The 19,952-nt window shown below is 44.0% G+C and overlaps 1 protein-coding gene across 9 annotated transcripts in view; it reads right to left on the minus strand.

Moving 5' to 3' along the window:
- Positions 1 to 15,345, minus strand: part of KCNS3 (potassium voltage-gated channel modifier subfamily S member 3) — a 35,898-nt gene extending 20,553 nt beyond the window's left edge. For 3 of the 9 annotated variants that reach the window (XR_011140035.1, XR_011140036.1, XM_068937122.1), the window contains exons 1-2: positions 14,236 to 14,302; positions 11,983 to 12,091 (exon numbers count right to left, since the gene is read on the minus strand). The gene's annotated coding sequence lies outside the window, so the exon portion shown is untranslated. Of the gene's footprint in view, positions 1 to 8,851; positions 8,920 to 11,982; positions 12,092 to 14,235; positions 14,312 to 15,227 lie in introns of those variants that run through there. The other 6 variants (XR_011140038.1, XR_011140037.1, XM_068937119.1 and 3 more) reach the window with 4 other exon arrangements.
- Positions 15,346 to 19,952: the final 4,607 nt, after the last annotated feature.

A 19,952-nucleotide genomic window follows, 5' to 3' on the forward strand; every position in this document is an offset into this window, starting at 1 on the left:
GTATATATGGTCCTTTGAGAGAGCTATACCACAAAAGTCAAACATAGCTCAGAGTGCTGTGCTTTTCAGCATCTTCTGGAACAAACGCCTAAAAGATCTTTAGTGAGGCTGTGGACCCCCATTACTGCAAATTTAAACTTACAGTCAGTAAAGTTTCACTTTCTTGGTTACCTTCTACAGATTCTTTATATAAAGTCCCCATACTCTGTGAGGTCCCACACCAAAAGTTTCAGCACATCTTTTTCAGTGTTGCACATTTAACCAGGGTAGTACCTCAGCTCCTGCTAATTCCAAACTGGGATAGTTTCAGCTTTTCTTAGCATTAATCTGCCTGTGATTATCCAGGTACAATAGGAAAGGAAGTTGAACTGATTTACAGTTGGACAGACTAGGCTGTGCTTTGCTGCTTGCAAAGTTCAAACACAGCAGGACCCTACAGATTTTCTACTAGTTTATCTTGTAGCTATACAGTCTGTAGCCTCACATCCCACTTGCTCCAGAGCAGCGCTTCATACATCTGTCAAGATTAAGAAAGCTTCACATTTAAGGGTGCTTTCCTTTAAGTCGAATGAACATAAAACAAAGAAGGACAAAGTCTTGGCCAAGTTGTGCTCACACTGAATTTAAGAGGGCTATAATACTGACTAAACAGTCTGTCTTCTTTGAAAAAAAATTATTCTTCAGCTCACATAGAAGGACAGGTAAATCTCTTTAATTCTAAAACTGTTTATAGAGTTTAGAATTCTAAAAACTGTTATAGAGTCCCAATTCTGAAAACTGAATTTTGAGCAAATTCTCTCTTAGGCACCCAAATATCACCAGGTGCTAGATTTTGCTACCTAATGATGCAGACAGCCACTGAGGCTCCTAACTTCTGTTAATTTCCTAACAGATAAGTTCTTAAGAGATGCTGAAAATCACTCCAGATACATAATATCCTAGCTTTAGACATCTAAGTACCTTTAGACATGGCCCTAACAAATTTCAGCTCAGGATCAAAGTTCTCACCAGTTTTGGAAGTGTTTGAATTTGGAACCACTCAACACAGGGCAAACGTACGTCCATAAAAGTACTGTGTGTATGCTTTAACATTCACTGAATGAGTAATTACTGAGTGAGCAATACATCTAAATGCAGATATAATTTACTTGATCAATCACAATTACAGATTTGGACTGAAATCCAGTTAGCATGACTTAAGATACTGCCTGTCAGCCAAACTGCCATAACCGCTTGTGCGCACATAATTAAGCCTGGAAAAAAAACCACAAAGCAATATTCCTTGGTGCTAACTTCTTTCATTGTGATATAAGCTCTAACCATCAACTCTTCTTTGCAATATTAGATACAGTAAGTTCACCCTAAAATCCTTTTACAAGCAATCCGTGGAGATAGAGCTTAACTTAAAAAGAAAAAGTCATCTAGCTCAAACAGCAAGACCACCTAAAGAAACCATTCTGTGGTTATGGACATCCTGTGAGGCAAAGAGGATAAATTCATCAGCTAAATTATTTGCTCAGCTGTAATTTATTTTATATATTTCATTGGCAGTGACCTCCGTTATCCAGTATATTACATTAACATGCTATAAAAATAATAGAATTATACCACTACTCTTCTCTTGAAATGGATTCAGTACAACCTCCCAGAAGATCTTAGGTAAATAAAGTTTGGGTTGAAATCTCCAGGGCCAATTTCTGTTCTGATGGTATTTCCACGCAACCCTACTTGGCCAAGTTCATCCTCAGTACAACTCTATTGATGTCAACAGACTGTCTCAGAAATTGAACTTGAGCCAAATGTTTATGCATCTTTGCAATAAAATGGAGAACAAAAAGGACACAGAACCATTTGGAAACAGCAGTAGCTGCTAGAAGCACTGCTGGCAATAAAATATGAAATCATTTAAATACATGTACCTGTGGAAAAATAGTCTTCAAAGCAAAATACATTTCCTTTTTAAAAAAAACACATCCTCCTCAGGACTGCATTGGAGAAGGAAGAAATGGAACTACCGTAGCTCACACTGAAAGGATATAAGCAGGAAAAGAGGAATAAGCACCTCCAGCCCATGGTTCATACCACTGAGGCATACATTTTTAGGAGGGGTGAATCACCTATTGGAGAAGCCCATCTCTGCATCGATCAGAGAAGCAGCCTAGCTGACTAATTTAGCTAAGGTGTTTAACTTGCATATGGCTAAAATTAGGTAAAAATTTCCCAAAGAGAAATTCTGCTGTTTTTCATTAGGAGGATGCCAGTAAGAATAGGGTATATCCCATGGAGCCAACCCATAAGCAATGGGCAAGGCGAAGCATCGATATGATAGAAAGTTCTTTGGGTATGCAGTCTGTGATCTGAATTGCTTTCTCATGTACCTAAACAGCAGGGAGCAAGATCTAATACCACCCAATTATCAGGACGTCATCTTGCAGAACGATAAAAAAAAGAAGCAAGATCTTCCTAATTTGAAAAGTTCATGGAGATAATATAATAAGCCTTGCGTCCTGCAATGTTCCCAATGGCACTGTAGTAGAGACTGTTCAGATAAAAGTAAAAGATCATTATCCACCTTAACTGAGTGGAATTGACAGATTAAAATATGTGTTTGCTTTAAAATCTATCTGTAGATCTCTACTAATTAAGCAACAGTAACAATGCTGCAGTTATGACACCTGTCAGCTTCCACAGACAGCAGAACATATTAAGCATTTCCTTGAGCTACATTGTCCCGCGTACTGAACTTAACAGCAATATTTAAGAAGATGAGCAGAACTCCAAGGCATTATTCTGAACAGGACAGCATTGTTACAGTTTCATGGTAAACAAAATTCTCTCTCTTCAGGTTACCTTTTGGACAACAATCTTGTTTGACAGGTTATCTTAATGACACCCAAATTCTATCAAGAGCACAATTTCAAAACAAGAAGTGTTATCTGAAGTGAATATTGTAATTTGTATGTCAAAGGATCTCTGCAATGAGGACAGTTTCCATAGATTCCTCTCCATCAATTAATGTTCTGCATCCCACTTTCCACTGAGCCCTGTTTTATTCACATTCAAGCCCTTCTCCAATGAGCTCAATGAACAAAAAAAATACTATTGTTATACTTATTTGGTAATTTGTAGTAGCAGTAGCGGTTAAAAAGTTCTGACACATGATCCCAACATCAGGCACTTTCCATAAAGGAAAAGTGTCATGAAATAAAGGTAGGTCAACATATTTCTTAAAAAAAAAAAATCTTGAATTCTCATTTTGGTCATTGATTACACTAGAGCCTAGAGAGGTCCTCGGTGAAACTGGGGCTCTCTTTTAGCAATAGAGGTGGTTTGGCTTTGAAAGGTTAATTATCTAAGTAAATGAAACAAGCAGACACCCAGACAGGGAAAGTGATGTGCCTGAGATCGCACAGCAGGTCAGCTCTACATGTATGAAAGCAACACCCATTCCCTGATCCTCAAACCGGCACTCCATTCACAGTCTTCTCCCAGTAGATACCCGACACTAAACTGCGTATTGTACCCTGAGACACTGGAGCAGGCTCTTGGGCTTAGAGCCAGCTGTCAAATGCAGTTCGACAGACTAGCAGATATGTCCAATGCAGCGATTTACAGCAATTTCCTCACAAACAGAAAGCACAGTCTCTTAACTGGACTAAGTGGCAGGATCTGCAGCCTTTAATATGCATGACATTGCTAATATCCAACAAAACTAACCAATCGGGCTGTTATTTATCCTATGTGAGCTCACATCTTCAAATATTTCCTCATAAAATATTTGACATTTAGCCAGAGTGGAAACTCCAAATATATAGCGCAGTGCAGTTTCAAGAGTTAGCGGTCGCACTGAGACGGTATATGTTGACAGAGGTGAGAAAATGCACAGTTTATTCAACCATTACACCCCCTCCGGACCTAACATAAAGGGATAAACAATTAGACATGATAGTTTTCTCTAACACTCAGGCCTATGTACCATTTAAGACTCTCCTGAGCTTTCAAGCAGTAACATAAAACCCATGACTATGTTAGAGTATATCATAGCAGAAAAACCTGTTATGACACAGCTGAAATCAGCTCTGCCTGTGCTAGCAATCACACCTTCACTAGCACTCAGCCACAGCCTCGAAATTCTCTAAAGGGCAATTCAGCCACAGATGACATGGTACTAAACCACTGAACTGGCTCCCCATAACTTTCTAATCCTTGTTAGTTTTATGCTGTAAAACCTTAATTTTAGGATAAACTGCTTCAGAACTGTCTTTTCTCTCCACACAACACTGTTATGGTTTTGTGTCAGTCACTTTATTTTGTATTTATAAATAAAATAATTACTGTATTAAAATACTAGCAACTAAAAAAAATAGGTCTAGAACAGGCCTTGAAGAGTCATATAATTCAATCCCTCCCTTTTCTCAAGGCAGGATCAGTTATTCCTAAACAAGTTTTGACAGATGTTTATTTAATCTCCCATGATAAAGACTGCCCAGAGAGGTTGTGGAATCCAGTGCAGTACTTGAATACCCTTGTCCCCACAAGGCTGTTTTCCTAACATCTGCTTAAACATCCTGCACTGCAGTTCCAGCCCATGAGCGCACATACTGAATGAGCAGATTTGGAATGGAGTCCCTGCGACGGATAGTTGAAACAGGGTCTCTCCAAATTCTCCTTAACAATTCACTTTCTTACTTTACTACGTAACTAATTTTACTTGGCATTCTGAGTAGCTAAAGTTACTTTTTTTTCAGATGTTTTGAAAAAAGTATATTAATCTCAGTAATAACCAAAGGTTTTTTTTTTTTTTTACCATAATAAAAATCTTAAAGATATTTACAAAGTCTCTTAGGCAACAAGAATGTATTTTGGGTAAAACCTTCAACTGAAAAACTATAAAAATCTTCGAAGCATTTCTGTTTCTGTAAAGGAGGCTGTCTTGTTCAAGAAAAAACATTCTCTTGACCTACAGACAACACTGAAATAGAGCGCCAGAATTCACTGGTGTAAGTCCTGCAATCTGTTTAGACCTGACAATCATTTCTAAAGCATCCAAGTAACTTTTACAACATGTGAGAATGCATGACACGAGGCCACATGTTAAGGGATGTCATAGGGATGAAGCTGGAAAGGATATCTTCAAGAGGGACGTTACTGAGCCTAAAAACCTCTGCATGTAAAAAGGAGTTGGATACTGTCTTCCTGCAATTGGAGTAGCTGATCTGGCAAATTACAGATGAAACCAGCTAGCTGTGTCCATCAGGTACCATCTCAGAGTGGGAGAGGGAAACTGTAGCACTGTGTGAAAGAAGCATGAGATGCAGGCCAGGCTCTGGGGACATGAGGCAACTGTGCAAGCTCATCCATACTTCAGCCTCTAGAAGACTCACATTTCTTGAAGCACAGATTTTGAGGCATATGCTCACCCATTTCTACAGTGGACATCACTTTATTCCATCCCTCTCCTTGACTATTCAGGTAGAATCAAAAAGTAATTTGCATTCAAAGGGTCCTTTGGAGGTCATCTTGTCCAACTCAATGCTCCAAGTAGGTCTAGGTAGAGCAGGCTGCTCACGGCCAACCAAGTTTCGAATGTCTCCAAGGGCAGAGATTGCCCAAACTCTCTAGGCAACCTGGGCCAGTGTTTGACTGCCCTCCAAATGAAAAGGCTTTTCCTAATCAGAATGTCCTGTGTTCCCATTTGGGTCCTTTGCCTCTCCTCCCATTGCTGTGCATCTCTGAGAAAAGTTAGGCTCTGTCTTCTCTATACCCACCCTTAAGGCAGTTGTAGATAGAAGAAAGATATCCCCTGAGCCTTGTCTTCTCTGGGCTGAATAAATGCATCTCTGTCAGCCTCTCTCTCCCTGTACGCTGTGTGCTCCAGGCCCCTGACCACCTTGATGGTCCTTCACTGGACTCACTCCAGTATGTCAATGTCTTTCTTTTAGTGGGGATCCCAAAACTAGACGCAGTCCTCCAGACGCGGTCACACAGCGCTAAGAAAAGGGGAACGATCGCTTCCCTGGACCTGCTGGCTACCACTTTGCCAACACATCCCAGCTTGTGGTTGGCATTTGTTGCAAGGGCACATTGCTGACTCACGTTCACCTTGTTGCCTACCAGGACGCCCGTGTCCTTCTGTGCAGAGCTGCTTTCTATCCAGTCAGTTCCTGGGCCTGTACTATTGCATGGGGTTATTCCGGCCCAGATGGAGTACACTGCATTTCTTTTTGTTGAAGTTCATGAGATTACTGTCAGCCCATTCTCGGGGCTGTTGAGGTCCTTTTGAACAGATCCCTCCAGTGCATCAGAGTATTTATTAGCTCTCCCTTTCCTCACAAACCAAAGGTGTTTTTCCTGCATACTTGCTTGCATACTTCCCTGCATACTTGGCTGTCCCCACAAAGCATTTAGCAAGAAAAGACATTCGCCAGAAAACGTGTGAAGCAAGCACATGACAGTATAGAGTTTTCCTAGGTTTTTGCCTGGGCTGAACTTCAGCTATACAGATTTACAAACTTCCACAAAAAGTTCCAAGGACTTCAGAGGGATTCCACAGCATGACAGCAGTTCATACAGACAGATTCAGACAGAGATCTGAGAACCTGACCTCCGAAAGGAGAAAATCCACCCACCAAAAGGAGAAAAATCTTCCTTTTTTTTTTTCTGTTGCTGCAATATTTGGTGTTAAATTGAGCATGGTTGTGTTCCTACTTCACCACTCACATCCCTAAGGATGAGAGCAAACAATCCTCCACAGGATCAGTATTTTCCAAGCCTCGGTTTGAGCTGAGAGCATAGATTTCCAGAGACTCTACCTAGTGTTAGAGTAGGGAATAACTTCAGAGCCAGAGTCAGCTTTAGTTAAGCACATCCAGTGCATCTGAAGAAACTGATTTAAGAACAATATATATTTAAGTTTTTGGTTTCCCTTTACAAGCAGCTGCTTAAAGTAAAGTATCACTGAATGCCGCTTTAAACAAAATCCAGTTTGGCTTTAACCAGCAGAGTTCATCTAGAATTCTCTGGGAGGAAGTGGACGACACCTGAAATTACATTTCTTTCTTTCGGCCTACATTCGAATGAAGTGTGTCCTCAATAAAACTGAACAGAGATAAACGATGACAGAATGAAGGCAATGCCACAAGTTTCAAAGCGAGCAACCAGCATCCAACAGTGCTTCACAGCAGGATGCTGCAGAACGACTCGGCCTGCAGGAAAGGAAGAGGTGCAAAGGCTTCCTCCTCTTGCTTTATTTGTGCAGCAGTTTCCCATAGGCCCCAGAGGCCCCTCAGTTATTTAAAGTTCAGTCTTTATATCTGAATATTTAAACACTTGATACCAGCTGAAATCACTAGGATTTGTCACTAAGAGACAAATGCATCTGAAGATCCAAGCCTTAGCTCAACGGCCAGCAACTGCCAGAGATGCCAACTGGGATTTAATCCAAAAGTTTCAGATAAAGTTGGATGTACAAGCAAAAACAGTTACTTTAAAGTTACACCAGACTTCTCATAAGCTTCTGAATAAACTTGCGCCTAACTGTTTCCTTCAGTTAGAGCTTTTGCTCAGTTGCACGGACACCTGAGAGCTTAGGAAGGCAGAAACACATCCTCTGCCACCAGCACTGACAAAAGGCACCGGAAAAGCTGACTTCAAAGACAGAAGTTGGATGGAGCACCCCATACAGAGAGGCAGGAACGAGCACTCTGCAGCAAGCGCATGGAGACTAGGCTCTCCTCATTTTTAAGCTTCACAGGTTCACAACACTTCTTATTTGAGTGTTAAATACACTGTGTGACCCAAAGGGATACCTTGTCCTTAGTTTCATGCTTAGAGTCTATCATCCTAACAAATTAATCAAAATTTAAAGGAGGAAAAACTCTTTGCATGACATAACACACAGCAAACGATAAGACCAAATCACAACTCCCCGAAAAGAATAGTTTACAAAAAATGCCAAGGCCATGAATACCATCGGTGTTTCCATACCAATGGAACTGAGCTAAAGTACCAGCAAAGGCCCACGCTACACCCCTAGCTCAAGTTTTTACTAGTTTCTTGGGTGAGTTACAAACAGCAGCACTGATCCATGCCAGCTGTCCTTTGCAGTGTAAACACTGCCTGTCTTAGGGACAGGGAGGCATACAGAGCTTCTAAGCCTAAGAAGAATATACAGGGCAGAATCCTCCTGCGTCCAGCTTATTCAGGAAAAAGATGTCTGCTACTAAAATGACACGCTGAAATCATAATTCAGTGCTTGTCACTAGCTGGGGCTAAGACATGGAGGGGTGACTTGAATAAGTGCTGCAGCAATGAGTTGGTTATTTTCAAAATCAAAACCTAACTTATGGCCCTGTTTGCTCTTCTTTCAACTGGCAATAAACAAAGTCCATAAAATTACAAAGCAGCTTTGGAATTGTAATCCAGTTAAATCAGCAGTTACAGTGATTCAGATAACTAAAGAATTTTAACTAAAAAAAAAGAGAAAAGATGTAATAAAACCTTCAATAAAAATAAGTCTTCTTTGGGATAGAATCCAATTTCCCCCCTTTAAACATACTGATAACAATAATCATAAACTAAAGTAATATTGCACTTTTATCATTATATCTTACAAACTTTGAAGTCAGCTCCTCTCCCAGTAAAGTTAAGAGCAAGAATCTCATCGCTGTGTGCAATATGCTTTCCCTCAGTATCAGGGAGATTTCTCAGCTGGTGTCTCCACAGCAGTTAATACCATGAGAAGCAGCATTAGCTCTTGTTAGCTCGAGGAGAGGAGGTGGCAGAGAAGCATCGAGCCATCAGAAGAGCTACACCTCCAGTTTTTAATCAAACTATCCAGCCCATGTCTTACCTCCTCCATGCAAATCAAAGCTGTTCAAAGATTTTTCCCGGGTTGGTTTTCTGTCTCCCAAAGACAACCTGCTTGTTGTTACATCAACAGCAACAGTCAGTCAGTTAGACTCAGAGAAAAAGAATAAAGCACCAAGACATATAAAATGCCACCTATATGGGGGCAGTGAATTGGCAATACAAAGCTTTATAAGCCTATTACACACAAGACACTCTTTGTCCGTAAACCTCATAGCACTTTATTAACTTTTAAGTTAAAACTAAGCCATTCCTGTGAGGTGAATGTTTTGAGCTCCATACTTTGGAAACAGAACCTGAGAGATGAGAAGTGACTTATTCAAGGTCACATAGCCAGTCGACATGTTCTACTTCCACATTTCCAAACCCATAAAGCCTCTGCCTTTGCTTTTATTTTATTGAGAAGTGAAAGAGGAGAGGGGCCAGCAACCCTCTGCACAGGCTGAGCTCTGAGCCTGTCATTAGAATTGCACTGAACTAGAATGATAAAACATGTACAAGAATTAACTCTTTTTTAAGATATCAGTTGGCATCTACATTGTTTGAGCTGATGGAAAAAAAAAAAGAAAAATGTACAAAAGAGGAAAGGAAAAAAAAGCAAAATTCTCTCTAGGTCAGATAATAGATAACCTGTCCTCCCTAAAGCAGCAGCACATTGCTTTGTCCATGTGCCCTTTGCGGGTTTTTACTGAAAGCCTGGTAAGACAAAAACATTACCAAAAAAGGGAATAGAGAAAAGTTCATTTATTAGCTTTTACCCCCATGCCACTCCAGCTGTCCCAGGAACAGAGAGCACACAGCTCCAGCAGAGCACATACACCCATGCCTTGCCAGCACAACCCCTCGCAGGGCAAGAGAGGGGACATGCCAGAGATAAAAGGCATCTAATGTTGCCTGACTGCCATCATCATTTGTATCAGTTCTGCTGGATGTAGAGGTCAGGCAGCTCTCCCTGGCCAAGTTTAATCTTTAAGATATACACCTACCTCGAAGGGATGGCAACTGACCTAGAGTAAACTTCCTGGGATGGGAAGGTAAAATTGTAAATAAGATAAGCCACAGCAGGCTGAAGGGGGAGAAGATGAGCAGGAAAGTTTGTGGATGAAGGAATGGAGAACAGAAAATTATAGCAAAGGCTGAGGACATTGGGAATACCTGGCAGGACAGACATCAGTTAGGGAAACGGAAAAGCTATGGAAAAGTAAAAGGGAAGCATGATACTGGAAGGCAGTATCCACAGTAGAGCGCACAGCAGAACAGAGCAGACCAAGAGTGAAAGGAAAAATAAGTCCTACTCTACCAAATCTCGACTTAGAGGAGCCAAAATGAGAGAAGCTTTTCACCCTCCTTCACATCAACGTTACCAAAAATTCAGCCACGCAAATTTGCCTTTACAAGCCACACAAAACCACCATGCTTACTCCACACTAATCCTAGCTCCTTGCAGATTAGCGCATCAAGTTCAAGGTCTCAGGCTTTATCTGTAACTCTGTGAATAGTCTGGATTCAGAGTAAACAAAAAGCTCCAGAACAAGAATGATGGTCACAATGGTAGTTTCTAACACAAGGAAGGTCTTCCTTGCAGGAGACAAATCCCACTTAAAAACAAGATCATAAATGTGGAACAAACTCCTTCAGAAACTATGGACCAACATAGTCAGCACCATCTTCCTTTCCAAGCAAGATACACAAAGTCCTCTTTTCTACAACAGAACAGAAAACAAAAGAAAACAAATTCATTACGAACAACTGTCACATACAGAATCTCCCTTCTAAGAAAAGGTGAGAAAGTTATGCACACAAGACAGATGACAGCAGTTTAACACATTACTGGAAAGAGTTTAGATAAACTATGACTAATGGTACAAGACAAGATACAGAACAGAGCAGATGCACATATAACGGAAAGCAGAATATAAAGGGAAGGAATATCAGTAGAATACGGAAAAATAAAAGGGACCAGAAGGAAACAGGACACAGCAAAGGATAAACAGTAAAAAATAAAAGCAAACTGGGGTTAAGCCTTGGAGCAGATATTCAGACATTAACTGGTGCAGAATCATTGAATTTAACAGGTCAAGGACAGCCTCTATCAGCTGGGGATTTGGCCCTCTACCCAGAACCAGACAAGGGCAATCAGACAGCAGCTTGTCTGGTTCCTGAAGGTGTTTTTTCTCCCCTTGGAAAGAAGCAGTACCGGAAAAAAGTAAGATGACCCCATAAATTAAAAAGGAAAAAGCAAACTCTAGAAAAGGAGGAGAAGCTAAACAGAAGAAATGGATGGAGAGCAAGAAAGATAAACAAAGAGATGGGGTAAAGGCAAGATAAGAAGAAAATATCCACAGGTTAGTGGAATACATTTTATTTATTCATAAGCTCTGTTTTATTATGTGTCCTTGGCACATTATGTCAACTTGGCAGGCATCCCATAACTGAAAAGGCAGGGAATGATGCAAGTTTAGAGACTTGAGCCTTGTTCCTAGTCATTAGCCTTGGGCAGGTCTTTTTAATGTACATGTCTCAGTAGCAAGTAAACAAGCTCTTTAAATCAAGAGCCTTTGGACAGGAGGTTTGCAAACAAATAGGCTTAACTGGAGAGGGATACCAGGAGGAGAAAAGGCAATACACAAGCATGGCCAAAATCTGCTTTAAAGTGACCAAGAGGAAGGCCAGGCTGTTAGGAAAGGTGTCAGCCAACAGGCTACAGCCTGCTTCTCACTTAGCACCTGGTTGAGTCAGATACCACAGAGCACCTGCGTTTCACACGTGCTCCTTGCTAACCCACACTTATTTTACCTGAGGCTGCCCAGATATGTGAGGCTCAGCTCACTCAACTGGCACAGAGGAAGGACGCAAACAACATCCAGCCACCAGAGCAGTGATGGCAGACAAGGGAAGTCATCCCAGGAAAGAAGCAGGAGATGTGTCGAAGGCCAGCTTCACTGGAGAGCTCAGTTCAGTACCTTCAGCAGAGGCACCTGGCTGAGCCTCCCCTCCTGCTAGGTAGCCTAAGGAGCCTCCTGCAGCCCAGCTCTGCCATCGCTGAACCATGTGTTACACTGAGGCTGAACCTAGCCCATAGTCTTGGCACTGAGTACTAATGGTTGATCTTACCTTGCCTTTAGCTGTAATTCCACAATAAAGGTGACAGTGGTGACTTAATCCTGATTTACCATCTGTTAAGGTTTGAGGTGGTTTTATTCTTCTTGCCTTGGGAAATCTGCTAAGTGAAAAGGTGAGCAAAGAAATGATTCTCTCTTAGGACCCCCTCTGTTTGTACAAAGAACATCTTAGCAAAAGCCTGATTTCATTTGTCTCTGAAATAACTCTAGGGATCTTGCCGGAGTTTGCCTCAATATAACTAAAAACCTCTACTCTTCCCTTTTCCACTGCTTACACTCACAAATAGGAAGTTGAAGGGCTGCTACCATTTCTGTGGGCTGGCTTAGCACTAACTGAGACTGATAACATCACATATACTTTTAGATACAGGCATTCAAGGAAGAATAAACACTTGCTCCTCTTTGAAAATAACTTTAATGTCCTCTACTATAAATGCATATAGGTTTTGCTTATTTTAAGATCAACTTGAACAAGTTTTTTTCAGCCTCCATAAAGAAGGTCTAACAGACAAAGCACTACTGGGACTTAGGAAATTTTGATACTCTTTGTGGATCTTTGCCATTCCCTCCCATTTCTACAAGATAAAAAAAAAACAGAAATAATGATACTGTATCTCTCTATAAAAAAGAAATATTTCTACAGATAACAAGCATCATATATAAGCCAGGTATGATTACTGTCAGTTAAAAGCTCTTTCATCATCGTTTAGCTACCTACATACATGCAAATCATATATACAATTTCAAAACATGAAATCCTTCACCTATGCACAGTGTTGTCTCAGTAAAAGCTGAGATACAGAATTTGAGCAACTTTTTCCTTATTAGCCAGTTGTCTTTTTTTCTCCAAGTACTACCTTTTTGAGCAGTGAAATCTAGAAAAATACAAGGAAATGAGGAGAGGATAACATTCACACACACACAAAAAAGCCTCATCTCATCACAAATGACTGTTAACTTCAACACTGCTGCAATGGGCAGTTTGCCCCCAGCAGCAGACACTAAATGCACCCTGCAAAGTTGAAAAGCCACCTTGGCTTCCTGCTGAGTTTAGGATATGAGCACTGATCACTTCCTATCAAAACTGGGGATGGTTTAACCCTAACCGCCTCCTGAAGTGATGATTTTTTTAGAAAATGTTGCACTTGTGACTGAGGAAAATAAGAATGCATAGTCCAGGGCATGCATCTGGAAATGGGACCTTCTCAAGGTATCACAAATCAGACACTCAAAATGTGACACGTACACCGCCCCCAAAAATCCTGGCTCATGCACACTGTATTCTCTGCGCTCTTAGGAAGTTAGTCTGAATAACTTATGCCATCTATTGGCCTAGACTAGCGACAGATGCTCTGACAAGAACTTTAATTCTGGGAAAGACTGTGTTTAAAAGGGATCTGTCAGTAGATCTGTAAATTCTGCTAATGGAATCGATACACTGCTGCTGCTCAGATCTTGAGGTGCATCTTCCCCAGCAGATACTCTGCTTCAGAGTCCAGAATCACCAGCAGTTGTGCTTTGCACTAGGCAAAAGACAGATAGTATTGACACAGGACTGCCTCAGACTACAAGAAAATCCAGAAAATGAGCAGTGAGGACTTTCATGGTCTTACAGAGCACGTAGAAGTCTTTAATCATAAAACGGGGAAAATCCTTTAAAATTCACCTTGATCTAAAAACAGGGGAACTATCTCCAACTTAGCAAGCCTGCTTTAAATCTGCCACGCAGAGAGAAGAGACTTCTCTCGCATTTCCCTAGCTGCACCGGCTACTGTAGCGATTGGCGGTCGCTTAAACCTAGTTTTACTTTTTACCCAAACGTGTTTTTAAGAGGCACGGCGGAGCTCCGCAGCGCGCAGGGTTTCATTCAGGGCCACGTCTGTTGCTCCGCTCCGCACAGGCCACTGCCAAGAGCGACCCCGGTCGCGGCGGGACCCTCACCGCGACCCTCCGCCCAGCAGCTCCGCCGGCGCGGGAGAGGGGCAGGGAGCGGCAGGGATCCCCACCGCGGGGCTCGGGGCTCCCTCAGGCCCAACGCGACCGCCGCGGTGTGCTGACGCCCCGGCAAGTCGGACCCGCGCCCCGCCGCCGCCGCCGCCGCCCGCGGAACCGGCCCCTGCGCCCGGGGGCAGCGACCCGCCGAGCCGAGCCGAGCCGAGCCGAGCCGAGCCGAGCCGCGCACGGGGCCGCCCGGCCGGGACCCCGCTCCGCTCCGCCGAGCCGGGGCACCGGCATCGCTGCCTACCTGGAGCCCGGCGCGGCCGCCCGGCTGCCCCCGCGCCGCTCCGCGCCGCCCGCCTCGGCCAAGCCCCGCGGGGCCGGCACGGCGCGCAGGGCGAGGCGGGAGGGGCGGGCGCAGGCCAGTCCCCACCCCGGCTCCCCGCTGCCCGCCGCCGCTGCCGTCCCGGCGCCGCCACTGCCCGCCACCTCCCCGGCGGCGCCGGGCGGCCGCGCAGCCTCCGCCGGCCCGGGCCGAGCTGCAGCCGCAACTGCGGGTTCCCGCTCCGCGCTCCGGCCATCGCGTTCCGCCCCGGGGGGGGGGGTCCCGCTCCGCGCCCCGAGGGGTCCCGCTCCCTGCCGGGGGGGTCCCGCTCCCTGCCGGGGGGGTCGCGCTCCGCGCCCCGAGGGGTCCCGCTCCCTGCCGGGGGGTCGCTCTCCGCGCCCCGAGGGGTCCCGCTCCCTGCCGGGGGGGTCGCGCTCCGCGCCCCGAGGGGTCCCGCTGCCTGCCGGGGGGGTCCCGCTCCGCGCCCCGAGGGGTCCCGCTCCCTGCCGGGGGGTCCCGAGGGGTCCCGCTCCCTGCCGGGGGGTCCCGCTCCGCGCCCCGAGGGGTCCCGCTCCCTGCCGGGGGGTCCCGCTCCGCGCCCCGAGGGGTCCCGCTCCCTGCCGAGGGGTCCCGCTCCCTGCCGGGGGGTCCCGCTCCGCGCCCCGAGGGGTCCCGCTCCCTGCCGGGGGGGTCCCGCTCCGCGCCCCGAGGGGTCCCGCTCCCTGCCGGGGGGGTCCCGCTCCGCGCCCCGAGGGGTCCCGCTCCCTGCCGGGGGGGTCGCGCTCCGCGCCCCGAGGGGTCCCGCTCCCTGCCGGGGGGTCCCGAGGGGTCCCGCTCCCTGCCGGGGGGGTCGCGCTCCGCGCCCCGAGGGGTCCCGCTCCCTGCCGGGGGGGTCCTGCTCCGCGCCCCGAGGGGCCCCGTCCCCAAGCAAGCTGGGGTGCCCTCCGGACCTCTCCCAGCCCCTAGCTGCCTACCGGGAGCGTCCCCTCTCCGGTGCGACCGGGGGGCAGAGGAGGGGGCGGAGGCAGCCCCCGGGGAAAGGGGGCTGGTGCCGGCTCCGGCTGCCCGGTGCGGAGCGAGCACTGCCGCTGCGGCCGGTCGGCTTTTACCTTCTTGCTTTTGGGTAACGACGGTGCCACGTACCACGCAGATCGTGACAAAACGAATGTGACTGATCTGCTATTGATTCATTACTGCTGATATGCTGAAGTAGCAAACACACGGCTTCGTTTGCAGCCCGTATGGGGTGAAATGTGGATTGCCCTCCCCACAGAGGAACGTGATTTCTGCTCAGTATTACGCCCCAGCGTAGTTGTCTGTGTCCTCATATATCAACCAAAGGCGGAGGGAAGCAAGAAGTTAGGCTCGCTGCGATTACAAAGCTGCAGCCACGCGGACCTTTGGGAATTGAATATTTTGGCACTCCTAATTGTATCGTTTTGAAAACTGCCAGGGAGGAATGTGGAGGTTTATTCCTTCACTGAAAAGTTTGATATAACGAAAAATATTTTTATCCCTTTTGGCAAACTTTTGCAAATTTTCTGAAAACATCTACTCTATCAACAGCATAATTAATTGGCAGAATTTAGAGAAAAGATAGATTTCCACTTGCTAACCATTTCTCTCAATTTTTTTTTTCTAATCAATCTTCTCTTGAAAAAAAACACACAAAAATGTTGCAGAAAATTCTCCTCTGTTTTTTTAGAATTGATTACATATTTTAAGCAAAAGAATTAAATAAACCTTTTTTGAGTCAGCTTAAAGACTTACCATGCTATTGTGTTCCTGGTAGTAATTTTGAAGTCTTACAAGTCCTCTCAGTTGTGAAGACTGAAGGAATCCTAAGAAAATGTATTTCTCTGATTATGTTTTCTATGTTCCCTTAAGTTACTTCGCTGTGCAGAAAGAGTTATTTTTGTTCCATGTAACAATATATAGTTGCACTAATAAAAAGTTGTTTATCATCTTCCTGCTTCATTAATCAGAGAAGTGTTAATCGCTGCAGAATATGGTTTGTCCAGATATTACAGGAACCCTTCCATTTTGTGCGCAGCAAACCTCACTTCTGCTCTGTGCATTTTTTGAAAAACATAATTAAACAGTAGTATGCTAAGATCGAAAGTAATGACCTGCATAGAATGGCATTTAGTTATAGAAAGTTTGCAGTAATGCGGTGTTCCCTACTACTAAGTGCAGAGTGAAAATCTTAGAATTATCCAAATACAGAAATGTGAGCAGAATCCTTCTTGAGCACAAATGAGGTCATCTTAGTGGGTCATTTGGAGATCTCAGCATAAAATCTCAAAGATCCTGCAGAAATATCACTACTGACTGGCCTGGCCATCCCATGCTTGTCCACCACTGTGCCCGCTGGATATCTCCCTTGCACCTAGTCTGCAAGCTGTGAAGGACAGAAACATGCTGTCGTAGCATCTCACTGTGCGTGTCAAAATGTGACCTGCATTACTGTAACTTCCAGCACCTTCCTTCAGTATGCTCCTGCATTGCTCTTTCCTTTAGAAAAGATCAATTTCCTTGGGGCCGCAATGTTTAGAAATGTCTGTTGTCTCCTCCTAGCGTTCTACAGACTTTTCTTTTTTTTTTTTTGCATCAAGAAATATCACAAGACTTAAGAATTGCATTTATTTTTGTATTTGATGTGTCATGGCTTCTTTCCACATAAGCAGTGTTTGAGCACTGAGCTGACTGCAGGAGCATCTTCGCTTACAAAGCAGTTTTTCATGTGCTTCCCCTAAAACACAGCAGCTCCCCTGAGTGGTGATCATACTCTCACATGGAGAGCTGACTGACAGACTTTTGCATGTTCATTTGAAAACATGCCCTGGTATTTGCTTCTTCATCTGGAAAAGGAGAGAGATCGTTTCTAGCTTCCTGGTGCAGGAAAACGTATGGGCAATTAATTGTTTGGGGTGGGCATGAGCTTAGCAGCTAACAATGGGGAAAATATAAGGAGGGAAATTTAGGCTACAAGACGATCATCTTTGTTGCGTTACAGAAGTTTATAATATTGCAGAATGGCATTAAATGTTGCCCATTGGCATAAAAGGATTGTGTGATGAAGACTGTTAAAGATCAGTGGCATATATGAAGCCAGCCCACAGTATCTTGTGCCCTAGCCAAAGGTCAACCAGAAATATTTGTATTCTGGAACAATCATTGTTAGAGCATCCAGACTAGTTTTTACAAATATATTAACTCCTTCCAAGTTCCTGGGAATAAATTAACTCAAAGTAAAACTGTTGTTTTAAAGCCTCTTAAGATAAGATTTTTACCAGTGATTCTATATTCTAAATTCTGCAAGTTTGCACTAGTGAACATGTGGCTACATTGGAAGGGATTGTGACCTCCATGAAATGGCTCACATCTTTTTTATGCTTCTCTAAAGCATTCGCTGAGCCTATGCAAAGTAAAGCTGCCACTGGCTAATCTAAACTGGAAACAACAACGCCCTGAGCACTGCTGTGCATGATTTTTTTAAGTTTGTGTAATGTTGCTTATGCATGATTTTTTTAAGTTTGTGTAATGTTGCCATCCCTGGGGGCTTACCAGTTTTTCCCCTATTGGTTTTCTTCCCTGAGCTGCCTTCATTCAGCCAAAATCTGTCAGCAGTTACACCAGGACCAGGGGGCCCTATTAGAGGCAAATGGATTCAGCGTTCTTCCTTCACAAACACCTGTAATTCAAAGTGCGCAGCTGTGGGACAAAGTGGGAGTAACTGCCTTAGGTACTTTTTCTCAGAAGTTAAAAGGAAGTGGAACCACAACTCCTCTGTCGGCGAGAGTCGATCTGGTCTGCTCTGCCCACTACAGTCCCACGCACTCTGCTCTAGCCTGCCAGGGGCCTCACAGGGCAGAGCCCACAACGCTGCTTCCAGTCCCTTCATCGCCTGCTGGCGCTTGCCTCCGCGGCCACCAGACCCGCAGACACAGTGAATAGTCACTTGCTGCACAGGCACCCGGAAAATCACAGCTTTTCAGTTTCCCATTGACATATATATTTTTGAGGCCAGAACCTCGGGTTTCATTTGCACCCTGACTGGACACAAATTGTTTCATTCGGTTGAGCTTTGCACGTGGTTTGAACTACATCCACAGAGGGTGTCTCCGCCCTCGCCTGTGGATCAGAGGAACCAAAGGTACAGCAATTTGGTTTTGCGTTGTCATAAGATAGAGGAGAGGTAGAGTAGAACCGTGGTATTTCTGTACTTGCAGAACTTTGGGACTTTGGGTCTTTGATGGACCAAACGTCCTTTGTTTTAAGTAAATCAGAGTAGGTGCACAACTTCTGTTATTAAGTTCAAGAAGACAAACTGTCTTTGGCAATAATAGGGTTCTGTTCCTGTTTAGCTTAAGAAAATAACGTCGACATAGCACCATCAGTTCACTAAATAGCATATCTTCAATGATAAGGAAGTGTTTATTACCAAGAAAAGGTTTCAGTGGGTTTGTGAAGCACCGTGATTCAGTAACTTCAAGAAATAGTACATCTGCCACCGGACCAGGAAGAGAATTTAGGGCTCTAGAGTTTTTTACTTATTTTTTAGTCCTGAGTTTGGTAGTAAAGTGTGAGTTGTTAGAAGATAACACTGCTAGTATTTCAGTTTGAATTTGACTTTATAGTTGTAGTAATATGTGAACCATACCAGACCTTCAGTCAAGCAGCAGAAAAGAAATTTTTCAGTGGCAGCTACTCACTGATTACTGAGCTATTGACACTCTTTTTAGGAAGAGAAGGCAAACATAGGTGTGCATTAGGCATACGCCATTTTTGGAAGGTGTATTTTACATTTATTCTGAAACATATTATCTATTGAAGAAGCTTGTATAATAGAAGATGATGGAGTACAAGGTATTGAATAATGACTGAGACAGGAAATTCCTGGTACTTTCACTAACTCAGACTAATCTGAAATGACAGCGTGGCCTGTAACAGAATAGGCCTAAAGTAGGGTCTTAGGATGACAATATGTAAGTGGCAATTTACATGGAAATGCTGAGTGCAGCAGCTATTGTTATGCAGTCTACTAATACAGTAATTACACATTGGATATAAAATATGCCTTGCTTACCTTTCAAGAGGAATTCTTGCTTGTGGCAAATACATTGGGCTTTACAGTGCTATGTCTTCTTAAAAATCAGTGGGAAAGTATAGTCAGGGAGATAAAGGAATATAGGTTCATTCAGTGGGAAAAGTGTGCCAAAAAAGAATGGCAAGGAAGGATTGTATGTAATTTTTCCTTTTCCCCCTACCGATATAGATTTTTGTTTGTTTGTTTGGTGGGTTGGCTGGCTGAGTTTTTTTGCTTGGTAGGGTAAAGTAGGAGAAGGCTAGGGCCCTCTCCCTTCAACCTTCTTTTTTCCTTTCTCCATTTTACTTCTTCATTCCTTTTTTGTTGTCTTTCTCTTTGTTTTTTCCAATGGTGGTGGAAAAACTTTTACTATTCAGTGTTATTAAGGTAGTTCCTTAGGAATCTCAGTCCAGGAGCTTATCTTCATTTGGGTAGATGAAATAGAATCCAGTATAAAGGAAGAAATCCTGAAGAGTGGATAAATCAGATGGCGCTACAGAGAGAAGAGATTGAAAATTAGGGTTTGTAAGACAAGGCAATACTGAAATGAATAGGGCAATATTAAAGCTGTAACATGGGCTCAATTTTCTTATTTGACATTTTAAAACTT

This window comes from Struthio camelus, chromosome 3 (genome assembly GCF_040807025.1).
Source record: "Struthio camelus isolate bStrCam1 chromosome 3, bStrCam1.hap1, whole genome shotgun sequence".
Classification (NCBI taxonomy): Eukaryota; Metazoa; Chordata; class Aves; order Struthioniformes; family Struthionidae; genus Struthio; species Struthio camelus.